This window comes from Ambystoma mexicanum, chromosome 5q (genome assembly GCF_040938575.1).
Source record: "Ambystoma mexicanum isolate Mex_15411 chromosome 5q, UKY_AmexF1_1, whole genome shotgun sequence".
In the NCBI taxonomy this organism is placed as follows: domain Eukaryota; kingdom Metazoa; phylum Chordata; class Amphibia; order Caudata; family Ambystomatidae; genus Ambystoma; species Ambystoma mexicanum.
In genome coordinates this window covers 784,923,341-784,950,323 of record NC_090933.1, presented here as the reverse complement: position 1 = coordinate 784,950,323, position 26,983 = coordinate 784,923,341, and the positions used below count along the sequence as shown (strand labels likewise).

The 26,983-nt window shown below is 44.5% G+C and overlaps 1 long non-coding RNA gene across 3 annotated transcripts in view; it reads right to left on the bottom strand.

Moving 5' to 3' along the window:
* Positions 1 to 840: 840 nt before the first annotated feature.
* The window catches only part of LOC138497667 (uncharacterized), a 56,676-nt gene continuing 30,533 nt past the window's right edge, over positions 841 to 26,983 (bottom strand). The window contains exons 2-6 of one of the 3 annotated variants that reach the window (XR_011278633.1): positions 19,317 to 19,448; positions 16,984 to 17,124; positions 16,753 to 16,873; positions 16,030 to 16,130; positions 15,485 to 15,656 (exon numbers count right to left, since the gene is read on the bottom strand). This is a non-coding gene — a long non-coding RNA (uncharacterized lncRNA). Of the gene's footprint in view, positions 1,322 to 15,484; positions 15,657 to 16,029; positions 16,131 to 16,752; positions 16,874 to 16,983; positions 17,125 to 19,316; positions 19,449 to 26,983 lie in introns of those variants that run through there. The other 2 variants (XR_011278634.1, XR_011278632.1) reach the window with 2 other exon arrangements.

Here is a 26,983-nt window from a genome sequence, read left to right as displayed (position 1 = left end):
TTCAAATGAGAAAGATAAAACTACAAGTCCCAGGAGACAGAAAGAAAAAAACAGTACTGGATGGCCTTTTCATGCGTGGCCACTTGAAACTTGAGAGCTCCCACAACACAATTTTAAAAAGTAGCACAATCATGAAAACAAAAAGGCATTGGGGTATGATTCTGCAAACGTTTTAAAGTTTTGGCTATAAACTACAGCTATTGGCATGAGAAGTGAAGGTAGGAGTGGATGTGAGGGGACAGGCATGCTGTGGCGATGGTTTGATTTTTATCCACCCATTGACCACAATTGCCCATGCTAGTTCCTATGACCATTCTCTCAATCTACCTGTCCCTTGCCTTCCAATACACCCCCACAACCCCCATGATCTATTTGCAGGAGCGGTGTGCTTTTAAGGGGGAAGCCTGTGTTATTCCTACCCAGTTTTCTGTTAGATAATGGCATATTTGCAAATATAAACTAGCTCCGGGTGTAATAACAATGTCTCAACAATATGTGCCTTCAGACACGTAATTTATAGTCAATGTGAATCTGTGCATCTGTTCCTTGAACTGAATTCCAATTAATAACAAGCATTGGAAAAGCTCATCGTGTTTCTCTTGTATGGACATTAGATAGGCATTTGCCCGGCATTTTTATAATATACAGCGGTGCATGTCAGTTGTTGACATTTTATGACCAGTTAGTACCATTATGGCAGTGCCTATGATCATTTAAAAGCCAACACGGTTGGCTTTGCCAATGCCAGTTTGGGCACAAGAAACGTGATCTTGCACACTCCTATAATTTTACTCGTTGGCTCCTAGCAATTTTACAAAAGTAAACCAACATTTGTAAAGAATACAAGTGTCCATTTATTCAATCATCAGTAAAACATTAATTAGTTATATTGGGTGCCGATGTGTGACAATGAAAACATTTATAAAGAGCTCATAAAACAAACCATTTTAAAATATTTCAAATTACAGCACCGTCACAACAAAAAGGCATCACGTAAGACAATACTCACAACCCACCAAACCAATCATACAGCCCAAACAATGTGCAAACATTAGCAATCTCTGCAAATTCGACAAATGAGCTAATTTGAATATGGTCAGGCACTGTCTATTGTGCATCCATGTGCCACCATTTCAAAATATGCCCTGCGGCCCATTGCTCCACACCTAGGGCTTTACGCCATTAGGCGAAAATAAAGTACTGAATGGAACAGTTCCTTCATAGCCAACTAGAATTTCGTCCAGTTGGGTTTTTATTTGCAACAACCCAGTCTTCCGCAGGGCTAAAGTCCATTCTCACAGGAGGATACTCTTCATCATGCCTGCAAAAAAATCCATAGAAAGCAATCTTTAATCCACATCCCATCACCCACACACCGACATGCAATGCTTATGCCACACGTGACGCTATCGTCGTCAAACAATTCTAACCTTTTATTGTATTTCAAAAGACTAAATTTCACCATGATTTTGGGTCTCCTTCGAGACAGGGCACTGTATTTTTGGGCACAGTATTTTGAGCGTCTCTTGCCCTGATGGCTTCTCTTGTTCAGCGTTGTGAAGATTTTTTTTACATTTTACTTTTTATATATATATATATATATATATATATATATATATATATATATATATATATATATATATATATATATATATATATATATATATGGTGTATGTTGAGATTTATAAGTGTTTGTACCAAACCATACCAGCCAGCACATTAACAAACTCAACATCTTTATTTTATTATCAGTAGCAGAGCCTTTCTTATGCATGATGGGACATTTCCAACTAACAGACCACTCATAGCACTCGTCACCTTGCAAATCTGTGACATTTAAAGCAAGCAACACAGTAAAAGCCCCCTTTGAAAAATGTGTTCATAGCCATATGTCTACAAGCTGCCATGCAAAAATAATGTTTGTATGTCTACAGTAAATAACGATCTGGACGTTGTGATAAAGAATCTCCATATCTGAGTTTATTACACAATGGGTCAGATTTATAAAGCACTAGCAGTACCACCCAGAGATGCACGGGTCTGTAGCTGACATGCACGTGGGGGTCTGCTACAGCCTTGTGTAGGTTAAATTGTCCTGACTTCACATTTTTGAGGAATCGCAAAATCGTCAATCTCCCAAAAACGCCTATACTGAAAGCACAGGGTGGGACTCTGCTCCACCCATGTGCAGGGAAAATGGGTGGTGAAATGTCACTATTGCCAGTACATCCCAGACTGGTATGCCTACCTTGTGTCCTAGCTTCCTATTTTTGAAAAAGAGTCTAAATAAATTGGCAATCTCCCTAAATCGCCCATACTGATAACACAAGGCCGGACCCTGCGGCCTTGCAGGGCAAATGGATGGGGTTGGTCAAAAATGTCACTATCGCAAGTACACCCTAGACTGCCATGCCAACCTTGGGTCAACATTTCAGACCACTAGCAGTTATGGGGTTGGAGCCAACCCCGAACATACAAACATTTAACCCCTTTTCTAAGTCAGGCCCAACTTCTTATATTGTGTGTCTTAAAGAGCTAAAAGTACAGTGGTTATATAGATTTTTAAGACATTCTCATACTTATAGGTTTCCATTCAAGATGAGAAAAATAAATCTACAGTGATATTATGTTTGCTTAACATGTTGCTATAAAGATATACATGTCATGTTGCTTTACTATGCTATGTGTACATTTTACAAGCAAACTCTACAAGACTGCATGTAGGCCTGTAAAAATGTTATATTGCGCCACATGCCAATGGGCCTCAGGGAACACAATTAACAGCAAAGAAATAAACAATACAAGTAAAGCAGAATCAAAGGGTCAGTGAAAGGGGGTGGCTGTGGAATCAAATTCTCATTAACCTGGTTTGAGGTCAAACAGGTAGGTTTTAACAGCTCTCTTGAATTCCGTCAGGGATTGGGAAGCTCTCAATGCTAGGAGAAGCACATTTCCTTATTCGGGTGCCTGCACATCATAAACGGGCGCATCTGCATTTTGGCAGCCAAATCGTGGTTGTTAGTTTATGGCGGTCGTTCGCAAAATGCCAGCATGGATGATTCACGGTTAGGCGGTCCATAAAATATTGGGGAGCGATGGAGGTCCAGCATTTGTAGGAAAGTGCTAGAACCTTGTTAGTAATCCTGTGCCTGACAGGAAGCCAGTGTAAGACCGTTCTAGAGATTTGTTATATGTTCCCACTTAGATAAACCATAGACTGCACGTACAGCGATGTTCTGGGTGGTTTGAAGGGAGTAGAGATTAGCTTGGGAAGTTCTGATGAGAAGGCTATTGCAATAATAGAGCCTTGTATTCACTAAGGCCATGACCAAAGGTGATCTTAGTGATGGGGGCCTAATTTGATGCAAGAGCTTGATGACATTGCCACATGATGAGCCACCTTAGACTTCATCGTGATTTCAGCGTCCAAATGGATACCCAAGGTCTTTACATATCTAGTCACAATGATCTTGCTGCCTGGGATGGAGAAGCTTTCATAAGCAGAGTCCAATTTCTTGATCCGCTCTGTTTTCTCATTATGGAGCGCTAGTTTAAGCCCATCCATGACAGGATGGCAGCATACACCCCATTTGCGGTCTTAGAATCTGGAGTACAATTGCCCGACGATTTGAGGACCACCAGAGTGTTATCAGTGTAGTTGGTATAATGGCCACCCAGGCAGTCCAGAAGGTCAAGCAGAAGACAGCTATAGATATTAAAATAGGGACGTTGCTTTGCTCGATAACAAAACTTAAATAATTCTACCAAGTAAAGCTGGAAAGGCATCTGGTCAATTGCAGAATGGTTAAAATCACACTGTTTAGCTAAAGTGTGTGATCCTTGGCAAATGTTTTTACTCTGGCTTAACTGCAAAAAGTGGAGTGCGTTCAAGTGATTATTTTACACCCGTATAATGGGACAGATTTAACTAGTTTATGGACAAAATGGTGTACCCTGGTGTCCTCTGTAAGTGGCCCCCAAGGCTGTCACCTAGAATTGCATTATTGTATCACTGCCATCCCTTAGACCCATATCACTTGCTTTGACAGGCAGACTCACCATCCAGTCAATGCACCAGAGATTGTAGTGTAGCGGACTTAGTGCGGCAGAACCAACGTAACATTTCCTCCCGTATTGCTGACGGTCAATAAAGTTGTTTGGGCCATCCCCAATTCTACCCCACAGTAGAATGTGCGAAACTCTTTGGTGTATCCTTTTATATGTTAATACATCTTTTATTGCATACTATCTGTCATGCTCACACTTGTATGTGAGCTTCAGGATCTGCAAGATATAGTGCTGGGGGCTAAGGTAGTAGAAGGGGGGGCCAAGGCAAGATTGCTTTGTTACAACATTGATGTGTCCAGATCTGAAATGATAGGTCACATTGTAGGTTTTAGGTATTTATGAGCTGTCTGGAGCAATGGTTGATATATGCTCCAGGTTGCTAAGGCACTTGTTTGTGTGACGGTCTGTGAATCCGTCAGAGCCGCATCCGGAATGTGGGGAGTCTGTGAATCTATCAGAGCCGCTTAAGGAATGTGGGGAGTTGTGTTGGTGTGTCTGCGGTTAGTTAGTTGGTGTTTTGGGAACTTTAGTGCAGACACATGCCTTTGGATGGTGTATGTTCCATGGTGTAACCTTTGTTGTTTCTGTGGGTTGTTTGCCGCAATGTATGGTCATTGAGGTAGAATGATTTGCAAAATGGTTATTGTTACCAAATCTTTCTCCAATCAATGCCAATGTTGATTGAGTGGACACACCATGCACAAGTGGGAATTGTGACCTTTCAAAGTACACCTTAAGCAGCCCTAGCACACACATTATTTTGCGTCTGACTGTTTTTTGGTGGAGACTCACCAAGCAGCCAAAGACCAAAGCACGGATGGACAAAGACGAGCAACTTGCAAGGGAGCCAAGAACCAGAGAAGAGTGACTCACCAGAATAGCCAAGGAGCACAGGGACGACAGACAAGAGCAGCCAAGGACAGAGGAGCAACTGAACAGTGAGATTTGATTTTACCTTAGTTTTACTTCTGTCTATTTTAGTTTTGGCTATAAACTGAAACTGTTATAGTACAGCTAGAAGTGAGATGGCAGGTGAGAACACAGCTTGAGAGTGTTGTTTAGTTATTAACAAATCCATTGACTGACCATGGCCATGTAAATCCCTATGGCCATTCCCAACCATTACCTGCCTCTCGCAGCTGAAAACCCAACCTCCCGAGATCTCTTTGAACCTCCATCAAGCAATCACATTAAAACCGGGGTCTACAACCTTTGGCTCTCCAGATGGTTTGGACTGCAACTTCCATCAGACCTACCCAGCAAAGGCAATGGTGAGGGATCATGGGAGTAGTAGTCCAAAACATCTGGAGAGGTTGCAGACCCCTGCATTAAAAACATTGGCATGCCTGTGTTATTTCTAAGTAGTCTGTTGAGAGTTATTGTTTTAATTGCAGCTGATGTACTAAAAATGTCTTACTGAGGTGTACATTCAATGGTTCTATGCTATGACTGCGACCCCTGTAATGTAGACTGTTTTAAATTCCGACCCCCTTTAAACCTATATTTATGCCACGGGAGACCCCCCACGACCACCCTACATTTATCATTTACTATCCCTAACACCACCCAACTATATAGGAGTTGTAAAAGGGGTCAGAATTTTTAAAAGGTTGACATTATAGTGGGGGGGGGGTTCGCAGTAATTGTATAATCCTCATTCAACCACTTGATATATATCTCTTCCTTGCAGTGAGCTCCTCTTTAAAGAAGCATTGACAAAGTAGGCAGTTTTAGGTGGTGCATAGGCAATAGATGGGCATATGCTAGGCACTCATGGCATATGCCTAGATAATCACACAATTGCCAGTTGCTGCCATCTTATGGGCAGGTAGTACTGTTATGGCAGTGTCCGGAAGATGCCTATCCCAGTCTACACAAAAGCCAAAACTGCTTTCACCAATGCGGCGTCGAGGGCCCTGGTTTGATGAGGCCGCCAGGGTCGGACCGACAGGTGATGAAGATTAGCAGTTAAGATGCTAACAGTTCGAAGTGTGTCTAAAATCGGTGTTAATTGAAGTGCGGATTGCGAGGGCCACAAGGGTCAGTTTGACAGTCTGTTCGGAAAGTGAAGATGCTGGTCATTAGAGGCGCAATTGGAGTCGCGGGATGGTGTTCGAAGGTCTCAGTTTGAAGGATTCCCCAGGGTCTGTTTGACTGTCGAAGACACTGGCAGCTTGAAAGGTGGTTTGAAGACAGCGGGTACATTAATGAGCTTCAAATCCGAGTCGGGGTAAAGACATGTTTGGGCCGGCACCATACGACTGAGAACTGGTTTGAAAGGTACAACACAGCGGTTCGTCGAACAGACAACTGTCAAAGGCTGCACCAGAGGACCCTGTCGAACCAGCTTGAATCACAGTTTGAAGCTGTTCGACGGCAATAAAACAAGGATGCTGGTCGTCCTGGATCTCAGGTGCTGTGAGCCCCGCTCCAGGTCCACAGGGACAAGATGGGTCCTTGCTCTCAGGCTCACAAACACAGGAGTAGCTACCACACCACTGTAGATGTCCTTCAAACTGTTCCGGCAGAGAAGTCATGGGTACCATTGTGGATGGCAGAGAGGCAGGTTTTGCTTCAGCAGCAGATCAACCCCAATTTGCCATGGGTATTGTTAGAAGGCAAAGTTTAGACACTTAGTCTTCACCACTGGCAGAGGGCTATGGAAAGAACTGCTTCCCCAACAGAGGTATAATACATTCGTTATGAAGTGGTAATTTACCAGAAACAAGAACTATCCAGCCTTGCACAGATCATACATTCTTTACTTCCGATTTTTGTAATAGCTAATTTTATAACTATTCTTCATATTGCTGTTCTTATTCTACACAAACAAAATCTTTATCAACTTTTCCTTATCTAAGGTCAAAATCCATTTAATTGGTTACACTTCTGCAATTCTGTGCCAGTTCACTACCCATATTTCAGTCTTCGGCCACTACCCTTAACTGGACATTATGTGAGCTTCTTCAGGGATCATTTGTTTCATTGGCACGTGTGATCAAAGGACATAAAGAGAAATGTTCACAGATATATGGGGTCAGGCCCTGTGCCATCAGTGTGGGCGGTTTTGGGAGATTAGGACACAATATAACATACATAAGGCTATAGCAGACCCCCACGTGCATGTCAGCTACAGACACAGGCAATGCAGGGGGGTACTTCTAGTAGTGAATAATCCTTATCATTTTCCCATATCTCTGATTTTTTATATATTTTATCCATATTCATTTTAGAACCTTTCATCTTAGTGACACATCTTTCAAAGACCTAAAGAAGGGGACTAGTTCCATTTTCAAACTATTACTACCTTTGTATCTCCATCATAAAATGGTGAGGCTAATCTATTCAGATTAGGCTCCTGTACACTTTCAAATAGAAATCTTCATGAAGTCCAGAGATGAATCAAAGAAGAAGTGGAATGCCTTTATTTTTAAAGACAAAGTTCCATAAGTGATTGGTCTAAAGCTAGTCTGCTTTAGGAGTCCAATCCCTGCTCTTAGAAGTGGCTTTTGCCTTCTGCCATCACACCTGAAGTGCGTTGTGCTACAGGAAGTGTAGAGGACAGGAAAAGAACATGGAGGCAGAGAGAAACAAGATGGTGGAACCTTCCTCCAGGTGTTGAAAGCTCCCTCTGTCTACACTAACCCAGCCCCTTCCCCAAAGACTTGTGTGAGGCTACTCTCCTTTTGTGAATTGGTGTGCCCGTTGATTCCTGTTCCCAGGCAGCTTTCTGTGGAGTGACTATCCCTGTGGGGAGGGTGTTACCTGCCCTCACAAAGGAACAAAGAGAGGCAAGCACCAGGGCTACAGTCTAGCTGGGAGCAGTAAGGACAGCCTGGCTGAGGGGATAAAACAATCCTTTCACAGCTGAGCTGGGCTCCCAGAGCCAAAATGTGCGATATGAAATTGATGCAGCTTAGATAATTATGAGAGATGCTAGCCACCATACCCCAGACTCAAGTATAGCTCATATTTAAAGTTTAACATGCCACCAATATAGCATAATCATAGTTATGCATCGTTTGGAACTGGGGTACATATCTTAAATGCAGCCCCCTGTCAAATGGGCACCTGTGATTCCTGAACCTGCTCTCTGCCACTGGAAAGCAGGCGCTGCAGAAAAGGATACTAATCCAGCAAGGTAAAGCTGTACATTATGCTTTTGGCATGGAGTTTAAGAAAGGGGAATCCGATTAGCAGATTACCCTTATTGAGATGGAATTACACACATCATTTCATTTTATTCATTTAATAAAAATCAAAATTACACTTAAGATGACAATCCATCACAGGCCTGTTTCTAGGGCAGGGCACACTGGGTAATGGCCCTGGGAAAAGCTGGGGACAATGAGCGCAAGAGGCAGCTTGTTAATTTCCCACCTGGGAGAGCAGTGAGCTGTCGCATTTAACATCCTTCAACAGTCCACGGACAGATGCAGAGGACAAAAGCCTGACCTACCCGTATCCATTTACCTTCCATGAGGCAGCTAAAGGGAAGATTAACATTGGATTGTCATCGAGAAGAAGCTATAAAAAAGGTACATAAATGCCATTCAGAACACACATGTTAAATATATTTATTTGGAGAGTGTACAGGGCAAATGGTCCACTATGCTCCCTTTCATCCATGCATCCCTATGCCAGGCACATCTACAGCAAAGTTATAATAATTGATGAGCACCTCCTTTCAAGATGTACGTGCTTGTTAGATTTTTTTGCTTGCTCTTTTCAAACTATTTCTACATAATTCTTCCCTTTTGCATTTCAGAATGTATGCAAGCAATGGAAATGGGCCTTGCAGAATTCTCTGCTGTTGAGTACCGAAAAGCACTGCCAAACAAAATTGGGAATCTACCGAATGAAGAGAAAGGCACCCGACTTGTCTTTTTCTATGCAAGTCTAGTCACAAATTAAAGAATGCAAAATTCATGTTATTTTTCAAAGAATGATTGTATTATAAAATGATAACTGGGTTGGTTCATGGAACACCCTTGCTGCCTGGGCTTGTTCTGCTCACTTCGTGGAGGCTGGGTCTCCTCTTTCCCCCTTGCATGGATTTGTGTTGTCCCCTCTCCGGCTCATGTTCCATGGACCGGCATCCCTCTCCTTTATTCCCTGGGCTGGGTCTGTGTCCCCACCTGACTTTCTTGCTCCCTGGGCTTGGTCTGGGTCCCAAATTGACTCCCTGACTGGTACTGGGTCCCCCACTTGGCGTGCCTCCTGGGCTCGGTGCCCACCCGACTCCCTTGTTCCCTGGGATTGTGTCCCCAGTTGACTCCCTGGCTGGTACTGGGTCCCAAATTGACTGCCTGGCTGGTACTGGATCCCATTCGATTCCCTAGCTGGTACTGGGTCCCCACCCAACTCCCTTGCTCCCCGTGCTTGGGCTGTGCTCCCAAATGACTTACTGGCTGGTACTGGGTCCCATTTGATTCCCTGGCTGGTACAGTGTCCCCACCTGACTCCCTTGCTCCCTGGGCTTGGTCTGGGCCCCCAATGTATTCCCTGGCTAGTACTGGGTCCCCATTTCACTCCCTGGCTTGTTCTGGGTGCCCCCTCATCATTGTTCCCTGGGCTAGGTCCACACCCAACTCCCTTGCTCCCTGGGCTTGGCCTGGGCCCCAATTGACTCCCCTGGCTGATACTGGGTCCCCCACTTGGCGTGCCTCCTGGGCTCGGTCCCCACCCGACTCCCTTGTTCCCTGGGATTGAGTCCCAAATTGACTCCCTGGCTGGTACTGGGTCCCATTCAATTCCCTGGATTGTACTGGGTCCCCACCCAACTCCCTTGCTCCCTGTGATTGGGCTGTGCTCCCAATTGACTCACTGGCCGGTACTGGGTCCCCACCAGACTCCCCTGTTCCTTGGGCTGGGTCCCCATCCAACTCTCTTACTCCCTTGGCTTGGACTGGGTCCCAATTTGACTCCCTGGCTGATATTTATTTTATCCATGTGGGTCCACACATTGTAAAGCACCAAGTTCTTGGACTGCTACAGTTATGCTTGTGTGCCATGTACAGTTTCTAGTTGAATCTTATTCTGCCTCTTTATAAATACAATTGAAAAAAAGCAGGTGTCAATTCTTTTTTAATATAAATAATATCTCATGAACCTTGTTCGATTTTCATGTGATTTTACCCAAATGACTGCCAAGACCACATTCCTATTGGAGGGTTAATTTTAAACCAAAACAATTCAAATAGGATTATTTGAGGATTGCACTGCTTCTGGGATTGCACTGCTTCTGGAACTTTCTTTTAATAGGATTGTTTCGTGAATGCATCTCTTTGGGATTTTTATAGGTTTTGATTGTTTTTGGAGGTTTACTGGATTGTTTGGGGATTGCATTACTTGGATTGTTTAGGGATTGCATTCCACTGAGGATTGCGAATTAACTTATTTGGAGTGTATTAGGCCAAATGCAATCCACCCAGTACAATTGGATTATCTGGATTTAATGACCATTTTAATCTTTGGAAAAGTCCAGTAACAATGCACTTTAAATCCAGATTTTTTTGGGGGGGTTCTGCCCCCGATTTTAAGCAGATCTTCCATTACTCTGCCGAAGCATTTGGAACAGTGCCTGAGTGCTATTTTACCAATTGAAGAGAGCGATTGGCTTTTTGCTACACTGTAGATTATCTGCCTCCCCAAACCCTCAATATTAGAGTAATCTATGTCCCTCTCTGTGTTTATGGCTTGGCTTGTGAACACCGTGGGGTTCCACCAGCTGCTATCTCATGAAAAACATTTGTGCACGGCTCATTGCTACGGTTGTGTGTTCCAAGAGGTGAATTGTGCCCATTCGCTTCTAGTTCATGGATATCACAGTCATTTGAAGTAGGAAGAGAAACTATGTATCAGACCGCAAGCGTATACATCATTTGTCATGAAGGGATGCAGACTTGTTGCTAAACCCATTTCCTGGAGCCTCAACCATGCAGGAAGCAGCAGCACCAGTATAGAACGTACACAGCGTATAACATGACTTGTGTGTCATGTGATATGAATGTATCTAGGTCAGTTTTTCTAATAAGAGCTACTGGTGTGCCTTGCAAGCTAGGTGTACTTTATGTATTTAGAAGGCTCGAATTGAGTAGCTGGGCAGAGAGAGGCAGGGGAATTACGAAACCGAAAAGTAGCGTCTGAAAATACAGAAATTCCTGCTGAAGCACAGATGCCTGGGTGGTAAGCAACAATGTTGCTTGGCACTGCAGAATGTGTCACAGAAGGCTATCAGTGGGCCAGCAGAGGGGCGTGTAGGGCTAATAACAGCACAGCAGGTCTGGAATAATGGATAGCTTGTTTGGCAGCAGATATGGAGACCCGATTTTAAACCTGAAAGAGCAGGAACATTTTGCAAAGTTAATATAGTGGAGGCAGAAGGAGAGCGTCAAAGACCAAGGACTCAAATATTAAGGAGATCAGAATGATTAAGGGCTATGTATAATGGCCAGGGTAGATCAGAGTATTCTTCATTTTAGCGCATTCCAGTTTTTTTCTTCTTTTCATTCAGCTTCATTTCAGTTTTAACAAAATTTGGAATACTTTCGGCCTCATCACGAGTTGGGCAGATCCCGGCTGTAACTGCGCCGGGATACCGTCCAATGCAATTAGCATTACCGTTACTCAGTCCAGCGCTCGCTGGATCACGAGTAGCAGTGTCGCCATAATTCCCCATTGGGTTTGGTGCTATTAGCGACGTGCCAATAGCACCAAAACCAGGTGGAAAGCCAGCGCATTTACCCCCAGCTCAGAGCAGACAACTCCAGGAGGAGGTATTTCATGATGCTTGCAAGATTTAGGAAAAGGGTTTTGATTACCCCAGGATGTAGCCCTTGTGAGCAAGATGAGTGGCATTACTTTAGGGCGAGTCTAGTTAGATGGATAGTGTCCTGGAAAACCTCAAGGGAATTTGCAGCTGTCACATTACATCTTTGCCTTCTACGCTAAAGCACTCAAATATCATTAACTAAGTTTGCAGATTTAGTGCCCAAAACTACAAAGCCACCCCACAATGTCACAAACCAACCTATTAACTCCCTCATTTCAGTTCTCACCTTTAGCTAACATGGCATCACACCGAATAAACTCCAACAATTACAAATAACTGCACTAAAATTCACACTTTCAGTGACCTAAACAGTATCTGTTAACCTAAACAGTATCTGTTAAAGGTCTACCTGCATGACAGACTGCCAACAGTCACTTCACCCAATATCGCCATGAGCACCTAACAATGAGTTCGACCATTCACCACACCCGAGAAAACACTTGCTGACCCTACCACAAATCATAGACAATAACGAATAACACAAAAACATGTACAAGTTGGCTCCAACCTACAAATTCACAAGATCAACTATATAGTTCTATACACAAGAACACTTGCATCTTCAGTTTCACACAGCAGCATGTGAGCTCCACACACACTGAATCTGTTTCACCACAGTAATCAGTAAATTTAGGGCAATCCATTAAAGATGGATATTGTTGTACATTACTTTGTCGATTAGTAGCAGGGCGTAGCAACCAAACTCGGTTGTGGGGATGTTCCAAATCCATTGTTTTTAAAGACTGCACTCTGAATGATTGAGCAGGTGCGTGGGAACATGTAGGTGTCACTTTACTGTATAAACAGGCATGACAGCCATACTGTAACAAGGACACACCGTTGAGAAGACATGGTGCTCTACCTGTCCAAGAAACCTTTTGTAGCAGACAATTGACTGTTACTTGATAGTCCAATATTTTGTGGTTTCTGCACAGCTACATCTTTGGGAACTGCAACATTAAACAGAGACATCTGCCGATTTATTGCTGCATCTTTCAATTGTCCAGGTGAAATAACAGAGGCGGGTTCTGAGGAAGAAATGTAGGAGGAATGAAGAACACTAGCCATCCCTGGCAAAAGACTTTGGGTCACAAAACTGTGAACAGACATTTCAAAATTTAGGAATAGTCGGTATCCAACCATCAGCTTTTACAATATAATTCACTTTTTCTTTTGTTTTTCACTCAATCTTCTTCTTGCAGATCATGCAAAACAAGTTTTCCAGCGTTTCCCAGACTGCCAGATTCCACCAGTAGCTGCTTTTCCCTCCTATGCCTTTAATTTTAAAGCCTGAATTATGCATCACACCACAATAGGTTTTTAATTATTTTGTTAAATGTTTTCTGTGTCTTTATACACCGTTTCTTGGCTGCGGGTATGAAAAAGGTAAGTTAAAACTTCAAAATGTGACTATCAATAAAACAGACTTTTTGCTTGAGCTGTACACTGGGGCAAGTCACTCCCCCTATGAGCGATCCCATCCATCCGTGGTTTAATTTTTACTTATTCTTGCGCTCCTTGGCTCTTTCCCTCCCTCCCCACGCAGCTACCCACAACTCCGTCTAGCTGCACACACACTCTGACCTGGACGAGAGCCCCCAAGGGCGTTCCAACCCATAGCGCTTTGATATCATACCAATGGTAAAAGGTGCTCTACAAATGCCCAATAACATAAGGCAGTTGGTGAGCAGGAGTAAGTGGATCTAGGTGACCTGGCCTAAGCCCTGCCCACCAGTCAATCACTTTAAACTGTTAGTGCCTTCCTAGTTTGCTGCTCTTTTTCACCTACTTAAGCAGCCCTCCAGCCTCTTTTCCTTTGCAGTTGGTGAGCAGGTGCAAGTGGACCTAGGTCATCTGGCCTAAGCACCACCCGCCATCTTAGCCCCACCACTTCCTTTCTGCTCTTAAATCTTATATAAATGGAGTCTCTCGTCTTGGCATCCGAAGCGAAGCTCAGAGGAAGAAAAGAACCATTCCTTTTTGGGCCTGTTCGGACCAGGAGGACCCAAGGCCTGGACCCCAGGTAAGCATTCACCAACATGTGTTTCCTCCCTCTGTCCCAAAAGGCCATCCCCACCATCATCAGGCAACGCCAACGGCAACTTCACCGGTGCTGGGATGAGGACAGGAGCTCCGTGGCACAGTAAATTGTGCATTTGTAAACGTGTGTGTGCGCGCGTGTGACCCTGTGCTCCCGCGCCCCCCTCCCTGTGTCCCGGTTGCTTCCTTGTTTGTTGGCCCTCTCACCCACCGCACTCCCATTGGTTGGCAGGCCCTATAAAATCAGCCACCCAAGGCACTGCAGCCGTGTCAGCACCCTCAGCCATGGACCAGAGGCTAAGGACATCTCGAGTGGCGTCTGCCGTGGTAGCACATAGCCTGCAGCCGTCGACCTGCTGCGACTGATCCGGTAAGTCGAATCAGGGTGTGTTGTACTGTGCTCAAAAACCTACCCTGGGTGTTTTGCATTCCAGTAACTGTGGCATTGTTGCTGGTTCTCTCTAGGCTCCCACCTAATCCCCCACGCCTGCAAGGCGTGCTGTTCATTGTTGTGAGTCGCCTCCTGTGTCTTTTTGTTGTGGCTCTCAATCTTTTCTGGCCTCTCTGTGGCCACTAGCTACAGGCCACCTGGCCAGGTCGCCCTCTTCCTCTCTGAATGGGCCGACCTCTCCTCTGCTCTCCTTGCCTCCACTTCTCAACTTCTCCTCCTCGAAGATGTCAAAATCCACCTGGATGTTCCCAACCCATCTTCTGTGCTTTTCTACAACCTCTGCAACACTCTCTTTCCATTGTGCCCTCTGGTCCGACACACTCTGCACAGTGTGCGTCAGTGGATGCCTTTGCCTCTACTTTCTCTGCTCCTCCTACTCCTGCAGCAGACTCACACCCTGACACAGCCCTTTCTAATCTGCATCTTTCTATTTCCAACACCCTGGACATTCTTGCCCGAGTCATGAGAATCTTGCCGAATCCTACCTCCAAGTGCAACTCTTAGTATAAGTCTGACCTCGCCGTCCTGAAACGCAAGTGCAGGGTGGCTGAGAGGAAGTGGAGTGCATTGGACGCATCCTCTGACAAACTGGCTTGCCGCCTGCTCAAAAGGCAATACAGCCTCTCTGTCCCATCCAAGAAGAGAGCACACATTCAAACTTGCATCTCAGCTGCTTCTAACAACACAGCCAAACTCTTTAAAATCTGCAAGGAACTGGCCAATCCTGCTGCAGTCTCCACCTTTCCTGTTCCCTCCCAGGCCATTTGTATGGCTCTGGCCTCTCAACTTCTCCACTAAAACTCAGGACATCCTGTCTATCTCCTCTTCCTCACCCTCTGCCCCGCTCGGCCCCCCTTTGGCCATCTCTCCCTCTCCTCCTCCTTTCACCTCTTCCTCTCTAACAGGACCTGGCGAGGTTTCGAGACAGGAACAAAGAAGAGGACCCAAGATTGGAGTCCTCCCGTCCCCTGCACACTCTGGGGATACGCACAAAGGCGTATAATTCTTAAGGATAGTAGTTTAACATGATGTGTGTAGAGTAGTTTGGTAAGGCTATATTCTTTCTAATTAGGCCAAAAACACTTTACTAATAACAGTGTAAAAAGTAGGAGTGTAAACTCCCATTTATTCATAAGAAATGATTGAAGTAAAAGCAATATAAACAGAAGCACATTGTTTACATCATCACAAATAACAGAAAATCCATTGTTGTAGGCTGACGCGTTTCGAGGTCAATACTCTTCTTCAAGAGCCTTTGTGGAGCTGATGTAGAGTATAGTGTTACAAAAGCAAAATAGAAAAATGAAAAATAAATCCATTAGATCTAGACACATCAAACTAGTCAAACCTATACTTTCAGTCACATGAGTACTAGAGACATATATCCATTGTGGCAAGGACAACCTATTCAAATACAGCCACTACAAACACTATGAATCTTTAGACCAATATACATAATAGCAAGAAACAACAGTAGGAAATACGTTACAAGACAGTCAGAATATCCATAGGGAGGTCTACTGGTCATCATATGGACCTCAGGGGGTGGTAAACCCCATTTCGAAGGGGGAACATGGAGTATATATAGCCACTATTGGATTGTAAAGACACAAAGTTTAAGGGTGAATGGCCTTACCTATATAGTAGATTGTGAAAGAGTACTGCGGTGTGCTGCTAGAATCTGTCAAAGACAGGAAACTGGATCCTAAAGGAAGAAATGGCATACGCCCAGGAACACTAAAGAAAAAAAGAAGAATACGTATAATATACTAATAGGTAGTAATGGTAGCAAAAGAGAAAGCCAAAAGTGTCATGCAGGAACTGTGGACATGAAAGTCACTAAGAGCAGTAAGCCAATGAGACATGAATTTGCCCAAAGATGGTGGTGGGTTAGCCTAGAAAGATGAAACATGGCAGTGGATAAATACACATACAGTGTATGGTTATTAAATAAAGACCTCAGTTGTGAACAGCTTGAAATCACAGAAGAGGTAAATACAGTGGGCCTCATCACGAGTTGGGCTGTAGCCCTTAAATGCGGTGGCCGCATTTAAGGGCTGTCCCTATCACGAGTTGGGCGCTAAATGGGCTGTTTTACCTCCAGCCTTTCTCTGGATGTGAAAATCCCCTGTTTTCGGCTGTATTAGCCCACATAATTAGCGATGAAAATGCCCCATTGAATCCAATGGACCCAATGGGGAATGGGGATTTACCGTTAACACCCAACTCGTGATCCGGCGGTAATACAGCCGGACCGGTCGGTGCTAGGGCTATTACAGTCGGCAGTATTACAGCCGGGAATACAGCCCAACTCGTGATGAGGCCCAGTGTCTGGAGAAAAACAACAACGGAGACTCACATGAAGTAAAAAACCGGGAGACAGGTAGGTATTGGTGCGCGTGTGCACACTATCTGTGTGAAGTGCCTCGTCTAGAGTGGCTAGCTTTCCAGATTGCAGACAAAGAAGATATGCTGGCTACCTGTGGATAATGTATAAACAATAGAACACCTAAATAGGTGAACATATCAAGGCAGGCAATGCCTAAACTCGTGAGAAAAGCACTCGTAGTGATAGAAATGAGCAACTGACCTTATGTCAGCCGATGGCAGACCCAGGGGCTTCCTAAAGTATGGCGTGCTTCACAAAAGGACGACAAGCCATCACAGAGCCGGGTGTAGAGTGGCAATCAGCTTCGGGTAATCGAGTAGCAAACAAGGTTGTAATTGCGCTCTGTAGTAACAGGGAACACGTATCAAATGGAAACTCTGTGCCAGTAAGTAGCGAGTAGATATAATTAGTCAGAAAGGGTAGTGAGGTTTCGAGACAGGTCTGATCTATGAAAGTGGCAACCAAACAGATGCTCCCCTGCTCCTCCAGAACCATCAAGGACCATATTGACACCCTCGCTCCAGCATTGGCCGATTTCTGCAATCCCTCTTTCGCCACTGGAATGTTGCCCTCTCCCCTTAAGCACTCCCTTAAGAAGCCGTCTGCCGACCTTACATGCCTAGCACACTATTGCCCAATCTCCATCACCACTTTGCTGGGCAAACTCTTGGAAAATCTGGCCATCTCCCAGCTTAGTCTCCACAGTGAATCTGTTGGTTCTCTGTGACCATCAGTCTGGCTTCAGGGTTGTAAGAGGCACAGAAACTGCCCTCCTGAACACCTGTGAAGATCGATCTGCTCTCTCCCCTTAATTCCAGCAGTCCTGTCCTCAATCTCCTTGATCTTTCCTCTGTTTTCGACACAGTCACCGATGCAATCAATCGAATCTGAGAACCTGGGCATCATTGATCAGGCCCTGACTGGCTGACCTCTTTCCTCTTGGACCGCCCCTCCCAGGTCCAACTTGGTCCCTTTTTCTTTGCCACCTCTCTCTCTCTACCTGTGGCATTGCCCAGGGCTCTATCCTCTCACCCTGGTTTTTCAACCTCTACTTGGCCGCTTTGGTCCACAAGTTCTCTACCGTCTCTAACTTCCAGTGTTATGTGGATGACACTGCTTTCCTTCAGGCCCCTCTCAGCCTCCTCTCCTCTCTCGCTCATTCCTGACTGTCTATTCGCGATTCAGGATTGGTGCCCCTCCAACGATCTCTGCCCTAATGCCAGTAAGTGAGATCCTTCTCATTAGGACCCCTGCACCTGCTTTCCCTCTCTCACTCTGGCCGCCTGCCTTGGGCCCTCTTCCTTCGCCTTCCTGCGAGGCAAAAAACCTTGATATCATCTTTCGACTACACTCTCTTTCTCTCCTCACATCTCGGATGTTGCCAATAAGTCCCACTAGCTGCACCTCCTCAAAGGGACTCTTCCCTTTCTCACTTTCCACCAGAACCTCATTGTCTCCAGAGCGCTGGTTCTCTAGGCCAGACTACTGCAATAGCATCTTCCTCAATCTGCCTTCCTCTACTCTCTGCCCTCTGCCACTAATCCAGAACAGGACTGCGAGACGTATCCTTGGCCTGAAGCCCAGGGACCGTATTTCTCCAGCCATGAAATATCTCAGGTGGCTGCAAGGATCAAGTTTTAGACCCTTTGCATTGTCCACAAGGCTTTCTGGGGCCAGGGCCCGCACTACATCCAACACTCTCTTCCAAAATCCCTTCCTTCTCGAGCCCTTTGCTCAGCTACCTCCAACTCTCTAAGGGTTAGATGCTTCTCCAGACAGAGAGTTGAGGTAGATCTCTCTCTCCTGCAGGTGCCTCCCTCTGGAATGGCCCCCCTACTCCTCTCAAACATGAGCCGGACCACCTGCAGTTCCAGAAGCAGCACAAAACTTTCCACTTCTCCTCGGCTTGCTCCCTCTCCCTAACCTGCTGACCTACCCGTCTGCTGTACTGACTGGTTGCTTGGCTACCCTCAGAGTCTCACTGGGTGCCAGGCTCTTTCTTGATCAGTCACTCTTGCATTGCCTCCAGGCCTACCACACACTTAGGGGATGCAACTGTATCCCTATAGTCCCTTTTTCTCTTTGCACTACCCAGAGCCGCTCTTCCCTGGCTGCACTTACTCAGAACATTGCTGCCCTGTTTTCCCCTCCCTTCTGCCTTGACCCCCCCGCCACTACCTTTCCCCTTGCACCTCTCATTATCACACGATTTGAATGACAAGGACAAATAAGAATGTGTCTTGTCCCCCCTCAGTCTTCCCTCCCTGGTCTTGTCATGCTTAGAAACACTTCTGTACAGGTGCATTATAAATGACATACATCAAGAGAAATCACGTAGGCCATCTATACTTTAGAGAGTTACTCTAGAGGATATAGAGATGCTGTAAAAGAGTGCTGGGCATTGTGCAGCACTCAACTGTATGTGAAAAAATGAAATGCCTTTGCGTAGGGACATCAGATGTACACTTCTCCCCCCAACATCAAACAGATTGACAGACAAAAATAATAATGATAATTAAAAAAACATTGCTTACCTGTGGACTGGAAAAGCACAACTGCTTTGAAATTCTTTTCTTCATGCATTTCTCTTCCACTTTCATCAAGACCATCCGTCAGCTATTTACAATTCACGAGGAATTGCCAATGGCTCAAATTCCCCATCCTTTCTAATGCACAGAATTGTCGGAATCAAAGAAAATCACATTAAAAAGAGTGCCTCGGTTGGAATTATTACCTAAAAGAATTAGTGTTTAGTATGAGAATTTGTGAAACAGTACCCAAAACCATCAATGTATAGTGGGCTTGCTATGGAAATGTTCCTGCCTCAAGTATCCTCTTTTGTGATTGAAGCATCTCTTGGTGCTTGGTAACTTCCTTCAAGACGTCACTATTTGTGGCTTGAACTAGTTCCATTTGCTTGCTAATAAAATTAGAGGTGGGTGTTCTGGAGAGGCAATACGTTCAGAGAGCACTTGTACCTAAAATGCTGCAGCCATTTTGTGTGTGTCCTTTAAAAAAAAAAAAAAACACACAAACCCTTTTCAGTTTCTTAAATATAAATATCAGCTTTCGACAAGACCCTCCATGATATTGCGGCATGAAACGGCAAAGTTTGCGGCAGATACCTTTATTTCTTTTTTTATTTTTTTATTTGTGTTTAACTGTGTTTTACCAGTTTTTACAAAAAGTTGCAATCCATGATATTCTGTTTTTTTGCCTTAAAATTTTGTCTCTCTCTTTTTTTTTCTCTTTTTATAGGTTTCATAAATCGAAACCTCAATTTGATTGGGTTTTTGATTAAGTAAATTCAGATCAAGGCTCTTCAAGAAGTTTCCGTCGGTTATTACCGGTTTTCGATTTAGACCATCCATCAAATACGCCCACCAGTAATCTTCATCAGGGTACAGAAATACGACTTTAAGTGGGCTAGATGAATTTTCCTGTTAGACACAAGTCTCGGGCACTTAAGGATGAGATGCTTCAGGTTTTCAATTGAAAGTGGGTCTGTACAGAAGCGACAGGAGGTTGCGTCTGTCTTGTTCCAGATTCCCAGGATTTCATTTGTTTTTAAGGCGTTTAACCTTGCTCTCAGGAAGATGGAACAGTTTTTCTTGTTTGGAAATTTTAATAGATAGCTGGTAGGCTCGTTCCGTTTTTGGGCATAGGGCGGTAGATGTGCGACGCACTTATAACTCATGGCCTTGGTCAAGGTATTAAACCAATCTGTTTCTTTGAATTTTCTAGCCATTTTGGTTGGATTTGTCAAAAGTTCCTCTTCCGAGCTTCCTATTTCTTTCAAAAATGCCTGATTTTCGTTCGTTCAATTTGTCAACATTTTGTTGGATCTTTTCTCCATGTCTTTCCTGAATAGCATTAGGTCGTTGAGATAGGCAGTTCACTTAAGAGATGTGAGACTTAGCTCTCTTCTGATTAGAGCCACTGGTGTAGGTGGAGGGAGTCATAACAGTTTCCTCCATAGCGATCCTTCCAGCTTGTTCTAGATGTTATCAGGGATCATTGGTATTGCTTCTGCCCCATAGGTAAGTGCAGGGACCACTTTAGCCTTATGAAATGTGATTGCCACTTTCAGCGAAAAGCGCCTAAACTTTCTGTCCATCAATATTGTTTGGTTGGTCAGGCCTTTGTTTTTAAGGATCAAGGTTTCTTGCATCAGTAGTTTACGTAGTTGGTTACTGAAGGTTTCAACATTTTCTAGCTGCTCTTTAGATGTGGGTAGAGTCGGCTTCTAGCTGCTCTTTTGCTAGAAACCATGCAACTGGATCTTTTCACCTCAAACCTTTTATCTAAACACATTACTTTGGTCTTCTCTGTGTTACTCTCCAAGTCATTGGCCTTGAGGTATTTGTCTAGGTTGTCCAACTTTCTTTGTAAACCGATCTTTGTTTGATCGATTAGGATAATATCATCCGCATAGATCAACCTGCTGATTTTTTCAGAGCCCAGAGAGGGCGGGAAAGCTTTAACCGCGTTTTCTGTATGCTGCACCGGAGCCAGAGAGCAGCCTTGCTTGACTCCGCGATCAGTGCTGATGTTTATTGAGAGTAGTCCCGCTCCGTTAAGGCGAACTCTCATCGAGGTCTGGGAGTATAAATTCTTTAATCGGCGCTCGCAGGGATTTTGGGTAATTCCAAAGTTTCCTCCAGAGTTTATTTCTGTTGACTTTGGCAAATGCTTTTGACAGATCGATAAACGCAAGGAATAGATGAGGAGAGCCTTCCATTACTTTCGCCTTTAAAATGCTGAGTGTAAATATGTTGGCTTTTTCCAAGGTTTTTAGTAAAACCTGTTTGGAAGGGATCTGATCCTTCGGAGGATGTGTCCCATGCTTTGAAGTTGTCTAAGAGGAAGGACCCAAAATGTTTCCTGATGCGATCGAGTAAAGGGATAGGGCGGTAGTTGTTTGGGTCATTTCTGTCCCCAGATTTGTAAAGCAGCACCACATTTGTGGTTTTCCAAGGAGGGAGGTATTGATCTTGATGATGAGCATGATTCGAATATTTCAGCTATCAGCAAGGACCATGGACCAGAGTTATTCTTTAAGTCTATATTTGACAATCCATCCAGTCCTGGGTCATGAGATGATTTAAACTTTTTGATTTTTTCTTCAATGTTGCTTCTGTACAGTTCTATGTCCCATCTGTTGGTATCCTCAGAGTATGCCATAGGTAGGCTAGGACAGTCGCCGAAGAGATTAGCAAAATGCATCACCCAAGTCTTTTCGATCACACTGCTCGTTAATGAATCCTGGTTTGTTTCTCCTCTGGGTGAGATTAGTGACCAGAAGGCTTTTGGTTTCTTGCTGCTGATGGTTCTTAACATCGCCTCAGAGTCATCTTGATAAAGTTGGATTTTGTATCCTTTAAGCCAGTTTTTGTAATGTTTGATGGCTGCCTTGGCTTCCAGGAGATTGTGTAAGGAAGAGCGCCGAGTTGCTTTTCTTTTGGCTTGTCTCATGGAAAGTCTCTTTTCCTTCAGGATCTGGTTGTTATGATGTTGGATTTTTATCAATGCTCTACCCCCCATTTTCGACGCTTAATATGGTATTAAGAGGGGGCAGTAGTCTGTAAGAGATGGATCCACTTTTCGCTTTTCTAGCTTTCTGATTTCACAATGACGCTCTGTTACATCGGTGATAGCGGTGGCTTTCAACCGTAGGCGAGTACCCTTGTTGCCGGTCTGAATGTTAGTCAGCATTGAGGGACGAGGAGAGTAAGTAGCAAGAGTGGTAGATTTCCATGTTGTTAGCAAAAGGTTGTGATCGCTGTGCATGGTGCGAATGATCCTGACGAGCGTAATTTTGGTTAATAGATCGCAGGAACCGTATATGTGATCTAAAGTTGCCTGACGACCTGCTAACTCCCAAGTTGGGATGTCGGGTTTAGAGGTTTTTTTAGAGAGTGTAAGTTGTGCATGTCGTAGGCATCCATTTCTTTCCTGTGATTATGGCTTCTGGGACTATTGATCCTTTATTTTTCTTTTCTGATATGAGCTTTTTGGTCGCTTTGGTTTCCTGTGCTTGCGTGATGATTTTAGAGTTCAAGTCCCCACATAATATCGTGTTGTCTATTGTGTGGACCCTACCCGCCTTATCCAGAATTTCTTCAATCTTAGGGATGAATGACACTGCATGGAGTTCTTTCGGAATCCAATAGACATTTATCACAAGATATGTTGTTCCTTTCCATGGGTTGGCGATGAATTGTGCTGGGGACCATCTGCTTAGGGTGGTCAGTATGTGGGGCTCATTTGTTATTATTTTCTCTAGTTGAAGATCCCCTCCTATTACAATTGCTGTAATTCGGCCAGCCCTTGGTCTTCCTGCCGGCCCTTGCAAAGCTGGGGAGAAGGCGATATCAAAACAGTCGATTGAAGGTTTAACATCCAAACTTCTTGGAGACAGAGGATATCAAATAGCCCAAAGTTGATATCCACGGAATGTACCAAGTGTGAGAAACCCTGGGTATTCCAAGAGCCTAAGGTCAGACGGTTGGCATCATTCACTTTAGGGAGGGCTAAGATGTTTTTTCCTGAGCCAGCCGCTAATTGCTAGAATCTGGGTTTTGTTGCCAAGGCTCCTGGTAACCAAGTCCAGTTTTTCAGTTCTTGGTCTATCCGGGTTTGGTTCAGGGCATTCATGGTATCCATGTGTCTCTGTTTTGGTTCATCCTGATCGATCGTTATGTTCCAGTTTTTTTTTTTGGTCCTGCCGGGGCATGCTCATTTTCCAGTGAGTTAGTACGTATTTGGCTTTTTTGATTTCTCTGGGGGGGAGGGAGGGGGGTCATCTGATTGATCACGATACCTTGCGATGTGGCTCTGTATTCTTCCTTTTGGGTCTTTCTCTCTGGGCTATCTCTCATCCTGCTATGGTCCCTTCTTTTTTTGGTAAACCGACTTGAGGAATATTTGCTTTTCTTCCGTGGAGAAGAGCTTGTTTTACATGTTTCTTGGTATGCCGAGTATTCGACTCGCGGGTTCTACTTCTGTACCCCAAGGTTGATCTAGAGGGCTTGATTCTTCGATCGGATATCTTATGATTAGGAGGTCACTGATTTTCATGACAGATTGTTCGATTCATTGATTCATGGTTCTCACATTCTTTAAGATCATAGCCCAGTGCTCAGTTTGTTTTTAGCCTCGATCGGGAGGGACTTCGTGGTTGGAGATTTTATATGGAGGTAGACACTGTCTATACAGTCCGCAATCGTAAACTCCACGATGAAGATCTCATCTGATGACATGTTTTGAAGTGATGAAATGTGGTGCAGGATGGTCAAGATGGATTTTCTATTTAAGATGAAAGAAGAACCTTCTTTCCAAATACATTCTAGTGTGAAAGTACAGGTTTTTGTGGTTCTTTCCGAACAGAATAACGTTGCTCTTTTTTTTCTTCTATCCTCGCTCTTTTCACGCATAGTGTACTGATGTGTATCTCTTCTTGATCTCCTCGAACTTGCTGCTCTTCGCGTTCTAGTCGACTTTTCTCATCTCTCGCTATCATTTGCTTTGGCCCGATGTTGAGACGAAGGTCTCCTAGATGTAAACCGACTTTTTGATCTTTGCTTTGTATGAACTCTTGAACTCCATCTCGAAGATATCCTTTTAGGGGAGTTGGATTTGTACTTATATTTGTCTCCGTTCAACTCTGTCGCTCTAGCCGATGAATGGGGTTGGAGCTTAGGTTGTTCTTTTTTTCTTGTATGTTGAGCTAGAGGATATTTGTTTAGATTTGGATCCTTTTTCTGTGCCAGAAGTTTCAATTTTATTTCCTCTAAGGTTAGGAATATTGGGGTTTCAGGTTCTAATATTGGAGCCTTCTGGGCCGGTTCACCCGCACCTGAAGAAGAGGTGCCTCAATTAGCTTTCCTTTTACCTCTTAGTGGATAACTGGGTTCTAAGCCCTGAGCGTCTATGGGAGCTGTGTCAGATTTTAAGGCGGCATTCATAAGTTTGCTTTCTGTTGGTGATAGAATGCTGGTTTCTGAATCCAAAGCCTTCTCAGCATTGATCGAAAAAGCTCTATTTTGAGCGCTTTTGGTGTGGGAGACGGGTCGTTTTTCAAAAGTTAGACATGCTGGTTTGAAAGTTGTCATAGTTGTAACGCTTGTTGTTTTTGTTTGGTTATGTCGGCCACGTCGTTTAGCCAGCTGAGTATCTGACAGACTTTCATTATCTTTTGAAATCGAAAGGTCAGATGTCCAGACCAAGCACCCGTTTTTTGTGCCCTGAGGGACTGAATACTTTGGTTTTATGTTTTCCACTGTGCTCTTTTGTTGGTTTTAGGGGTTGCTGCATAACGACCGAGTCCGAGTGGCGAGTTGGGATCGTTACTATAGGATGTGCCTTGGGTTTGAATTTTAGCGAAGTATCTCCACTAAATTGGATGTTGTAATAGTGATCACTTCTGTTTGTGTCACCGTTGAAGAGTCTGCTAAAAGTTTGGGTTGCACAGTCTGTGAGGCAACCTCCCTTGTAGCCAATTTATTGCTTTCTTTTGCAGTGATATACCCTTCAAGAAACGTCAGTCTTGTTTGTATATAAGCAATTAGGGTCAATTGATCTTTTGATGTATCATTGAGGGCTTCATAAAGCTTTGTAAAGGTTGACATGATAAAAGGTCTGTTCTTTTGGAGGGAGTCGAGGAGCCAGTTTCACTCATGTTATCATTAGATCTAGAGGATTTCCTTGGAGTTTGTGTGGTTGTGAGGAGGGTTTGAGATTCACAGTTTATCCTCAGCTTATTTAGTCTTGAAGAGTCAGGATTAGTGTATACCCTGTGAACCGGATTATTGAGATGGGTGGGTTCAGACACTTGGAGACACTCCAACCTTTCCTCATGAGGTAGACTGTGTTTAGGAGCCAGACTCTTCTCGGGAGTTGCGGTCGCTGGTGCGCTTTCTAGCAGGTGTGATTCAGAGTTTTCCCTTTGAATTGCACTGGCTGATGGAATCTTTGAATCTGATTTGCCTAGCAAATCTAGCGCTGCTTTAGGATGAGACGGTAACTCCACGGCCACGAACAGGGCTTCTCCGTACTTTGAAGGCCGGGGTTTCATATGCCATTTTTTCAGGAATGCTATTTTTCTCAGCGATTCTTTACTGTCCTCTAGTTTTTGCTGAGTGCACGAATGAAGAGGAGTTCTTAAGTCAGAATCAGTAGTCAGCTCGTGACATGTTCCTTCCAGTAAGACTGCGCCTGACATCTCTTCCCTTTCTGTGGTCTGGATTTTCCTTTTTTTCAAGACAAAAAATTCCGAGAGTGTTTCTGTGGTAAGAGCCCCCGATGAGAAAAGTTCCGTTATTTTTTTCATTTTTATTTTTTTGTTGATTGGCAATTGTAGGTAGGTTAGTGCAATTGAACTTTTTTTTTCCTGCGAGATCTTTCCGCTTTCGATAGGAATGTTCGAGTAGACCTTGTGGAGTTGGCCGATGTTGGTGTCGAAAAGTTCTCCTTTTTATTGATAGCATTTGAAGCAGTGGACTGTGAGTCATTGATGAGCGAGGTCTCTGCTTCTTCATCAGAAAGATCTATGGTAGAAATGAATAGTCCTCAATTTCTGATTCCATGTCGCTTTTGTATCTATTTGGGGGACTAAGTAAATCAGCCTGAGCGTAGACGGGGTGAATGTCGATTTTGATTGTCCTCTTTGAAAACAGGGCGTTCCCCTGGTCCTCTGTTGGATTTACTGGTGGAGCAGAGGAGGGGTCCATCACGCTCGTTTTGCCTGTACTTTGTTTGAGGTTGCTGGCTTCCCCAGCATCATTGGAAGAGTGCGGGTGGCCGGATACTGGAGTCCCAAAAGCTGTTCTTGCCTCCTCAGGTTTGTCCTGCCTTTTGTCCGGCATCCCCCGATGGGGCCTTTGCATGCAGGGCTCGACTTCCGGCTAAATCGGCGAACCGCCGGAAGCCCGTTGCTCCTGGCTCCATGCTGAGGTGGTCCTCGCTGGGCTACCGTTCCGAAGCACCTCCCCACCCTCTGACCCAGCCCCACGCCAGAACTGCCTTTCGTCGCCTCCACGGAGAGAAGGCTGCAGAGTGAAGGCAGTCTGTGGCAGCACAACTCTACGTTGGCAAGTCTTTCCACAGTGCTGTTTGTGTGAGGAGGACGCTCCATAAAGCTCCATTCCAGCCCCGGAGCGGGCCACGGAGTGAAGGCTGCAGAGTGAAGGCAGTCTGTGGC